Source organism: Mesocricetus auratus, unplaced genomic scaffold (assembly GCF_017639785.1).
Source record: "Mesocricetus auratus isolate SY011 unplaced genomic scaffold, BCM_Maur_2.0 Super-Scaffold_100676, whole genome shotgun sequence".
Classification (NCBI taxonomy): Eukaryota; Metazoa; Chordata; class Mammalia; order Rodentia; family Cricetidae; genus Mesocricetus; species Mesocricetus auratus.
In genome coordinates, this window is record NW_024429266.1 from 184,867,695 (window position 1) to 184,878,219 (window position 10,525).

At 50.3% G+C, this 10,525-nt stretch overlaps 1 long non-coding RNA gene across 9 annotated transcripts; it reads right to left on the reverse strand.

Moving 5' to 3' along the window:
• Positions 1-1,146: 1,146 nt before the first annotated feature.
• Positions 1,147-8,731, reverse strand: LOC106022313. Of its 9 annotated transcripts, XR_005874162.1 has the most exons (6): positions 6,855-8,731; positions 6,352-6,414; positions 3,975-4,030; positions 3,781-3,903; positions 3,047-3,155; positions 1,147-1,955 (listed from the first exon to the last, which is right to left on the reverse strand). It is a non-coding gene; the product is annotated as an uncharacterized LOC106022313 (long non-coding RNA). The 9 variants fall into 9 exon arrangements; XR_005874160.1 differs by having other exon boundaries at positions 3,781-4,030; XR_005874161.1 differs by having other exon boundaries at positions 3,781-4,033.
• Positions 8,732-10,525: the final 1,794 nt, after the last annotated feature.

Consider the following 10,525-nt stretch of genomic DNA (forward strand, 5'->3'; position numbering starts at 1 on the left):
CCTAAGCTAGAGGAAGGTCCTTACTGGTTTGTTCCAGCTTTCTTCTTCCACCATGCCCTTGGCTACCTCAAGTCACTGACAGTCTGGATGGAGAGAAGCCAGTGTCCAAGTGTGGGTTAATGACAGCCTGGAGCAGTCCCAGACCTTTGCAGGTTGTCATGAGACAGTCACCAAAGGGTGGGGCCTCCACAGGCAAAGGTTGGGAGCCAGTTAACTGTCATTTCACAGGCAGGGGTGGCCTGCTTCTTTAACGGAGACAGCACGGCCTGCTGCCTGCTCTGTCTTACAGGTCAATTCTAGCCATTCTGTTTACAGCCCAGGAAGGAAAGCAGGTATAAGAATTCATGCTCCTCAGCTGCTAGGAGCACTTAGCAAACACTAGAAATGAAAGGAGATTGTGCATTAAGTTATAACTCAGCTGCCAAGGTGCACATCTGGGCCACATCAGTGCCCACCTCATGACAAATATTTCTAAGACTCCTGCTTACTCAGAAACTTCCTTGGGGGAACTCAGCCTTTGACCTCATCAACCTCTAAGCACTCTTAGAAAATAGGCTCCAAAATAAGACCAGCCTGGGTTCAGAAGGCTCTCCATCATTTATACTCTGGGTCACTTTGAACAAGTCACTTAACCTCTGAGCCCCTGGGGATTTTGTCATTTGCAAGAGAAGAGGTTTCTGGTTCACACATCCACAGGTTAGGGATATGTCCATTGGAAACACTGGAAAAAATAAATGTGGCACACCCTTGGTCTGGTCTGACATCCTCACTGTCCTATGACCAGGAAGTCAAAGCCGTGACCCTGAGAACTCCAAATTAAAGCAGTATGTGTGTGTATGGGGGGGTGAGTTTGAAAGTCAAGAAAATATTAAATAGTATAATATAGATTGATGTTTGGAAAATTAAAAAAAACATTATTTTTATACTTAGGAAAGATAGTGAACTTCAACATATCCCAAGCAAAGTAAGGATCAATTCTTCCACCTGCCTCTGGTGTTGATGGGTGAGGAGGGGGGTATCAGGAGACTTCTGTGAACTAAATGAAAATCAATCATTTCTCACCAGTCCCCTTATCCCTCTATAGAAGTTTTTGCACAATTCACATTCAGAGTTCTTAGTGTCTCCCACTGAGACAGGAGAACCATAGATCTTAGATAATTTTATTTGCTAATGTTCATAGAAGAGACAGTTGAACAAAGCAGAAATATCTACGTGTCTACATGTTGACAGACAAAAATTCTGATCCATGCATATGTCCCTTTCCCTTGCCCTAATATCATACTATAGAATCATACAACTACAGAGACACGTGTGCGGAGAGTGGTAAGCCAAAAGCTATGTGGGGTAGGAGGTAACTGTTCACAGTCACATTGAAAATCAAGTAAGTTTCTGACTGCAAGTCAAATAGCAAGCCATCCTTGACTTTGTCTACCCCCAAGTCTGTTCTTTACCGGTAACCATGACCACCAGTTGCAGAATCCAAGCCTCAGACACGCATTTGTTGAGATGAAGTGGGTGCCAAGTACAGTGGCTACCAAAAAGAAGGCAGTCCTTTCCATTAAAGGACTATATAGCAGAGGCAGGTGGTGCACAGTTATAAAGCCACATGAGCGGTGGATATGAAGCCTGAGTCCACTTCATTCCTCCTGAACTCTAGAAGGAAGGGATTCTCCTCTTTCACTGGATGAACCGCAGCTCTGGAGGGTTCTGCTGAGAGCTATGCTGTCCTCTGCCCAGGTCTCCATGGGAACAGCTCCATCCATCTTAGTCCCTGGTCCTACTCTTTAAGTCAGCCTCTTCCAGTGTCCTTTGGGGGGATGTCTTCTGGTGGAAGCTGAAGGAAAGGATGATGAGGCCAACATGGAAAACCATGGTTGCTTTGAAATTCATCTATAAGGGGTATTTGATGAAGAGATGGCAGAATGAGTGAGCAGGGATGGCCACAGAAAGAAAGCCTAGGAGGGAAGAGCAGGGACATCAGAAGTCATCCTGAGGAGGGACCACACCCTTCCCTGGGTCCTTCTTGTTTAGGTCCCCTGTCCACCAGCAGAGGGAAGACCTCCCACTGTTCAGAAAAAAAAACACCTCAAGCCACAGCCCATGATTCCAGGAATCTTCCTGACACTTCTCCTTATCAGATACATCCAGTTGTGTCATGCTAGCACTGATGGTGAGCCAAGTGACTCCCAACCCCTGTGAGGGATACCTCAGACTGCCACCAACATCTGTCAGTGGCGGTCCCTAAGCCTCAAGGTACTCAGGCACCTGTGTATGATCCACAGACATGGGTCACAGGAAGCTTATGATTAGGCGTCATCTAGCTGGGGGACTCATGGTATAGGTGACGGAAATGAGCTCTGGGCACCTGTTAAAAGTCTTCTATCATGCATCATGCTCATTATTCATTATGATTAGTTCAAAGAACAAAGGAGACAGCTGCTGAGACTCTGACAAGTAGGGAGACTGAGGAAGACCCTGGGATAAGAAAGGCCTGTTCATGGTCAGGTATCAGGACACAGCTGTAACTCAAAACATAGCCTAGGTTCCAGGAGCTAACAGGGTCTTCTCAGCAGCTGGAGGATGGAAGATGTTCCCCTGTAGACCATACCTATGAAAGGCCCTGGGCTGCCTGTCCACAGGACAGTCCACTGGAGAAGACTGCAGGGAGAGGTGGGTGAGAGCCCCCTCATGGCTGGGCACACTCCTGCAAACCTGGAGAGAAACCCCTCACTAACGTTTTACCTGAGATCTGGCATGAGCCCGCTAAGATCATCATGGAGGGCTGGGGGAGCAGGATGCCATGTGAGTGTATGAATAACCCCTCTCACTCTCTGGGCTATTGACTGAGGTCCTGGAAGGCCGCCTTCCCTACCTCCAGGAAGCGCTAAGGAGCAGCAAAGGCCTGGCCTCAAGACTTCAAGGAAAGGCCATCTCAGAGATAAGCCACGCTGGCACAAAACCACCAATTTCCCAAGCTGTCACTTAGCCCAGCAGAGACCTATTTCATGAGGGGCTGAACCTCCCTCCACAGGGACAGGTCACTTACCTTCACATCCACAACACTTTGGACTCTGTCCCACCAGTTGGAGAGCATGGTGCCATGTCAATAGTTACACTGGAAGGTGAAATGATACAGATTTTTGCAGAACAAAGACCTGGAGAGGGAGGAGAGATAGTGTGCATTCTTGGGGCCTTCTTTCCCCAGTTTTGTCTTCTGGAACTCCAGACACCTCTTCAGAAAGGACAGGTGATTTACTTATTTTACCAAAGGAAAAACTTAAAAAAACAAAAACAAAAACGATAGCAACCAGACATCTATTTAGCACCTACAAATGCTAAGTACACTATATGACTCTAAAATCATTTAAACATTACATAATAGTTTACAATTTATGTTCCCATGGCCTCCATCTTACAGATGAGGAAACTGAGGCTCCGGAAGACGTTTGTCCAAAGGCGCACGATGAATACTGGGATTTCAGTAGTCTGGCTTCAGACACTAGGCTCCTTCTGACATCCCATCCTGCCTCCCAGAACCCAAGCAATGAGTCTCATAAGAGGCTTATAAGAAAGAGGCCCCTTATTTCCAGGCTACCACACTTGAGTTATGATCTATTCCATCAGTGCGGACCAGCAGACCCTCTGGGTGTCCCAGCCAGGCTCCTCCCCTAACTGACATGTAAAATAGCTTTGCTGTCTGATGATCTTTGCTCATCTTTGTTAATCTTCCATTTTAATTTAACCTAGAATCGTGTTGCTAACGGGTGGAAGGATACCCACCTCCATGCGGGAGCACAGATGAAGAGTGAGGCACCCAAGGTAGCTGTGGAAGCCACATCAGCATCTCAGTGTTTCTTTATCCAGGTCCTAGGGCCAAGCTTCTACATCCATGGAGAAAGCCACCTGCACGGGATACCTGCGATGTCACCCAGACCTGGTAGAACTCCTCACAGGAGCAGCTGGAGGATTTTTACCTTACAAACAATTCCGTGGCATCCAGGAGTCAGCAGCATCAGCACACGCTCGCCATCTGCTGGACATGAAAAGGGGTTGTGCTGTAAGACTACATCCTACTGGCAGGGCTAACCAGGGGAGGTAGCCTCCTGTGCGGGCTGTGTCCTTGAACCCTCTGTTCCCATGGTGCCTCACTGTCTGCAGCCAGATGGCCATTGGCTTAGAAAAGAAGGGGAGAAATTCCTGGGGTGATTACCAAAGGACTTCTGAATATGCTGAGCCCAACCTTGATCATGGAAGGATTTTGTTCGTTGAGAACTCAGATTCTTAGCCAGACCTGCAATTCCAGCTACGAGGGAGGCTGAGGCAGGAGCAATATGAGTTCAAGACCACCTTGGGTGAGTTAGTAAAAGACTCTGTCTCAAAAATAAAAATGGAAAGAGCTGAAGACATAGCTCCATGGCAGAGCTCATGTGCAATGTCCTAGTTTCAATCCCTAACCATGAAAAAGTCTAGGGAAAGGAGAGAGGGAAGAAATAAAGAGAGAAGCAAAGTGGATTATTGGTTGCCATGTGCAGGGTGGAGGCTGAGATCCTGGGTTGGATCTGCTCCCCTGTAGCTGTTTTTCTCACAGGAAGACACTTGCTCAGGTCCCTGAACTCTATGCCCATTTTCCATCCTGTGGGGCCTCAGGTTGGATTTTCCAACCCAGAAGCTTTCAGTTGGCTTCTGGCTGAAACACAACCACAAGCAGTAACCATTTGAGGAGGGGGTTCAGGAAGGGGCTGGAGGCTGGTTAAGGACCATGGCTTCTGCATTCGTTCGTTCGTTTGTTTGGCAATGTTGTGTTGATTGGTTCAACTCTTGTCCACATGAGCACTGTTTTGAGCCCCCAAGTCACACTGATGATAGAACGCCAGCCTCCAGGCTCATGGGAACCACGGAACTACCGAGGATTCTGAGCAAGGCAGGGTTTGCAGAGCACTAGAGTGGCAGCCTGGCTGGTTCTCCCAACGACACCACAAGATCTCTAGGCGCATGTCCTGTCCTGTGAGGTATCAGTGTCCCCACTCTGCAGGGCCTGTCTTTAAAGACACAGGCCCTGCCTTTAAATTTTGCAGTCTGGGAGGGAGACAGAAATAAATCACAAAGCAAGGGAAAACCTGGAGCCCTAAGGTGCCTCCTCCACAGGTTCTGGGGGTGGCAGAAGGAGGGGCAGCCACAGGCCTTCAGCCTCAGCCTCAGGTTCTTTAGTGTTTGCAGTGGGTCACTCTGCCATTTTGGCAGGCAGCCAGCTAATAAAGGGGCAGGCAGGCCTTGCACCATCAGGCTAGTTCACAGGCTCCTCTAGAGGCTGCAGATGGCGGATGGGGACAGATGCTACAGCCAGAGCAACTGGCTGTGGATGGGGGGTGGGGACCCTGGCTTCGCATCCTGCCTCTGCCTCTTGACCTCTGTAATGTGTTTGGTCTTTCTGCACCTTCAGAGCCATGGCCAGCAGTGTCATGAGGACCTGCGGACCCAGGTTAGTCTCTTGTTCTGGACAAGCACAAACCGTTACCGCCTTTCACGGCAAAGCTTTTTCTGATACTCCAGGCCCCTTGCCCAGAGGCAGGTGCTGTCCCTCCTACCTGCCCCCAGTTGGTGCCTTTAACTGTCTGTTTCCCTGGACTCATAATCACCTAGATCAACTGACACCCCTGCTCCAGGCCCCACTGGATAGGTGCTATGTCTGTCACAGTAAGCTTCTTGAGCACCTGCAGAGAGTAGTGACTCCCAAGGATCCGAGGAAGGGCCATGTTTGTGGGCTTAGAGAGCAGGGCAAGAGGTTCGGAGCAGCAGGCAGACATGGGAATGGCAGCGGGGACCTGGAACCACAGTGAATTCCACACTGTCTGTTTGGCCTCCAGGCCTCTCTGCTTCTGGTTAAGATTATTCACTACGGTCGGTGACGGGGATGGGATGGCCAGAGTCGAAAAAGGGGTCTTAGACTTTATAGTGACTCTTCCAAGGCCTTCTGATGTATCCCTTAGATGCCCCCAAATGGACCTACATCTCTCAGACTACATGACCTGGAAAGAACACCAGGCCCAAGGTGCAGGCAAGGGATTCTCCAGCTCCTGAGGGTCCCTCGAGGACTACGACCATAGGGCCCACTGTTACTAGAGAAGGCTGAGAACAAGGAAGGTTCTTCAGTTCTCTGGGAGTGGCATACGGACCAGAGGACAGAAGTGTCCTTTAAGAGAACCAAAGAGAGACAATGGCAGTGTGGGTGACTGCCCTTCCACGCCAAGACCTCCCTTAGCCAGCTCCAAAGCATGCTCAGTCCCACCCCTTATCCTCAGAATGTCAGGTAGGCTGGGTGAAAAATGAACCTTACCCAATACTATCTCCTACCTCTGTTGTCTGAGGCCGGGGCTTGTGTGTTCCACAGCTTTCCAGGGTGCACCAAGTGAGTACCTGTAAGTAGAAGCAGGATTTGCATCTTGTCTAAACCCTTGCTGCCTGCACTTCCTGCCTCCCCTGTGAGTCTATGAACCTAGGATGCCCTCCCATCTCCCTGACATGGCCACTGGTGTCCAGGCTTGCTTTGGGACATTGGACATACACCATCCATATACCACAGGGCATGCTTTTGGCTACACTGGTCCTTGTGCTCACTTTTGGTTGCTCTATTTGGGATTTCTAGCCTCTGGCCGTGGCTTGGAGATGACAGGGTTCAAGGCACAGGGATATGGATATATGCATCAAATAGTGGGTAGAGGCCAGGGACAGACAGACTCAACGACACCCCCTCTTGCGTTTCCCTCTCATCTCATACTCTAAGGCTGGCTCTGAGTGAGCATCCCTGGCTTCTTCCACCTCCCAGGGAACCCTGTGGTCCTCCACTGTTTACTTACTCCTTCCTGGCACGGCTCTGGGCTCCTCAGTGAGTGCAACCACTGCTGCTCCAGCTGTGCAGGCCGACAGGAGTCTGGTTGAAGCATCCTCTGGGCTGACTTGGGACTTGACCCAGTTCACCTGGAAGCTCTCCTATCCTGTGCTCTGATCTGCTGGTGAGCCCCTGCCCCTTCACACGCTCACAGGCAGACACACACACATACACACACACACACACACACACACACACACACTCCCCAAAGCCATCTGTGTCCACTCTGACAAGACACCCTGCTTTTCTCACAGTCAAAGAGAATAAGAGGCACCCCTGGAACGGAGGACAGGGGTCAGGAGGAACTCAGGGTCACAGCACCTGCGATAGACAGTCTTCTACTGTCCCAGTACTGACTGTCTCACAATGTCTTTTCTAGGAAAGGCACTCTTACCACGGAGACATGAGAGCTTAAGACTGACCCATCTCAAAATAAAATTAAAAAACAAACCATCCAAATAAATCAGTGGCACAAAGCAGTGTGCGGGCATCACCAGTACCTTGCAGCCTGCCTGCCCAGAGTGACTCCTCCTTTCCACTTTTTGTCTCTTTTCTCCTTGTCTCTTTCTCACCGAGATGAAGGATTAGGCCTCTGCCTTTCTCAACCTGGGGGATCCTTACCTCTCCTCTAGTTGCCCATGTAGCAGTGATCTGCAGGAAAGTTGTAGTCACTGCAAACTCCAGATCAAGTCTTCCTCCCACTACCTCCCCCAGCCTGCACCTACAGAGCCGAGATGAAAATGGTTGTCCACAGACTTCTCCTGCATACCGCCCACCCACCCTCCTCACTTCACAAGACGAAGGACAACACCCCAGCTTAGGAACCACTCCAGTCTGTGGACACCGGCATCTTACTCCACAACTACCCCAGAGCATGTCCTCCCACAGGCTCCTTACAAAATAATACCTCAGTTTCCCCTTCTGATAGACTGCACTGAAGCCCTGTAAAGACCCCAAGGACCATGGCTAGGGAACTCTCCAGCGTATACGCCTGGGGACAAGACGATGAAGAGACCTCGAGACGTGGAAAAGTCAGTGGCTGTACGCGCTGGTCTACACACAGCCGTGGGTAGGCTGTGGGTCACCGCTTTGCTCTGTCCTGCCCTTGACACTGTTGGGAAGATCCTCAGTTGGCCTCCAGCCAGGATACACATCCTTGTACCCCTCGCCTCCCTACCATGTGCCACTCTCTGCCCTAAAGAATCACATTTAAATTGTTCAGATGGTGTTTCCAGGTGGCCCCTGCTCCGGCTGGAACCTCCCCACCTGAGGCCTAATTCTCTCATCTCCTGGAAGCTCAGGACCCGTTTCTCCCTGTCTGACTGACACAGGCTTGCTTTCTCCCTCACTTCCTGCTCACGTTAACCTAAACCCCTTGCCATCTGCAGCAGAGACCCCTGTTTCCTCTCTTCTTCACAACCATGAATTGTCGGTACTGCCCAAAGTCTAACCTTTACTGCTGCAAATTCCCTGTGGGGATTGGTCACTGGCTCCCTGAATAACCTGATGCAAACATCCTGGGACTAAATCCTGAGGCGATGTTCCTGGAAGGTAAAACTCCTCCATCTGAAGGCTGGATACCACCTGCTGCCAGCCCTTGTGTCTTCACACTCCCAACCCTCATGATTGCCATGGGAGTCTTGGGAGATCTCCATGTGGGACCCGAAACCCTGAGATGTCACTTTATTCTAGGGAAAGCAGGTCAGTGTAAGACAATGGGGCTTCGCCATTAACCATGTGACTTACTAGAGGCGCATACAGATGAGGTAATAAAAGAGCGGTTTACCACACCGCTAACCACACCCACTTTAGGCATGACTAAAGACGTATACGGATGGACCTAAAGACGTATACGTACGTAGGTGGTGAACTACGTCACTAGCCAGGCCCACTTTTGGGCATGGCTAGGGGCGTTACGGAGGAAGGTATAAAAGACTGAATAACGGAAATCTCGGTCTCTTTTTCCAGCTTTCGGCTTCCAGTTTGGCAGCAGAAAACTACTCAGCTCATCTGGGTTACTTGCTTGGTCTCTTGTGAGTAATTTCTACTTTCAAAAAAAAAAAAAAGACAATGGGGCTTGGTGTCTGCTGGGAAGTACGGTGCTCACTGAATACCTCTCACAGAGTGCTCCCATCAGCTTACGGACCATCCACACCAGGGAGAGGTGTATCTAACACCAGGGAGAGGTGTGCCTAACAGCAGGGAGAGGTGTGTCTAACACCAGGGAGAGGTGTGTCTAACACCAGGGAGAGGTGTATCTAACACCAGGGAGGGGTGTGTCTAACAGCAGGGAGAGGTGTGTCTAACACCAGGGAGAGGTGTGTCTAACACCAGGGAGAGGTGTATCACTGGCATCCCACACTGAGAAGGAAGCTTGACCAAATGCCACCCAAGAGCTCTGCCCATCCCAAACAAACAGTAGAAAGACACTCATGCTTCTTCGCTTAGCCCACCTGCTCTCAGGACAGCTACTGCAGCCTGTGGGGAGGTCCTTGGTCACCTGCCTTCCTGCTCAGTGAGTCAAGCCATCCATCCCTGGGGTTCTCAGGTAAGACATGGTTCCTCCCCGAGGCAAAGAACTAGAAGTTGTACGTACAAGTAGCTTTTACTAATGAGGGAAACAAGGCACAGAAAGGTTAAGGAACTTGCCCAACATCACACAGCTTGGAAGTGGTGGGGCTGAGACTTAGGTCCAGAGAGTCTGGAGGTCAGAGACCCACACTTGATAAGTGGGATGCGCTGTGCTCACTGGGTCAGGGGCTGTCCTGCAGGGTGGAGAATACCAAACCTTGATGCACAAGAAAAGGCGGCCTTTATCTATCACATTCAAGACAGTCCTTTTCCTGCTGGGTCTGACAATAGTCCAGGGCAAGTAGCAATAAAACCCTCCCTCCTCCTCCCTCCTCCTCCCTCCTCCTCTCCCTTTCTCCATCCTCTACTCTCCCTCCTCTTTCCTCCCTCCCTCCTCCTTCCTCCCTCCTCTTCACTCTTCCTCTCCCTTTTCCATCCTCCATTCTTCCTCCTCCTTCCTCCCTGCCTCCTTTTCCTTCCTCCTCCTCTTTTCCTCCCCTCCCCCCACTTTTCTGCCTCTCTCTCTCCTACATTCACACCTTCCCTCCCTCCTCTATCCTCTCTTTCTATGCTCTCTGCCCTTTTCTCCACCCCAGTCCCCTCCTTCTTTCCCTCCTTTTTCTCTCCCTCCTTGATAACTCCCCTTCCACTGAGATCAAAGCAAGGGTTTTTCTAACCCTTGGCATACAGAATAGACAGACCTCAGCCGACTCTTGGGGAACTAGGCACCCTAGGACAATAGTCCTCATTCCCATGCAAAAAGGAGGGTGTTTGTGTCCACCACCCCAGATCCCTCATTGTTACAGAAGAGCGCCCTTGGTGATTTTCATTAGACCTTAAAAATGGATGTCGTAGCCAGAGCCAGCCAGTGCTGAGTCTCCATCTCTTATTGCCCATCATGCTGCTGACCTGGGGAGACTAACGAAAGACCCTTCTTAGGGACACCACCATACACACACCCTCAGCTCGCACTGATTCTGTGTCTTCCTCAGTCTCAAAATATGTCAAGGGGCTGTGCCTCTTATGCTCTGCAGGCTGCCTCTGTGGTCACAGCAGAGATTTTCAGGG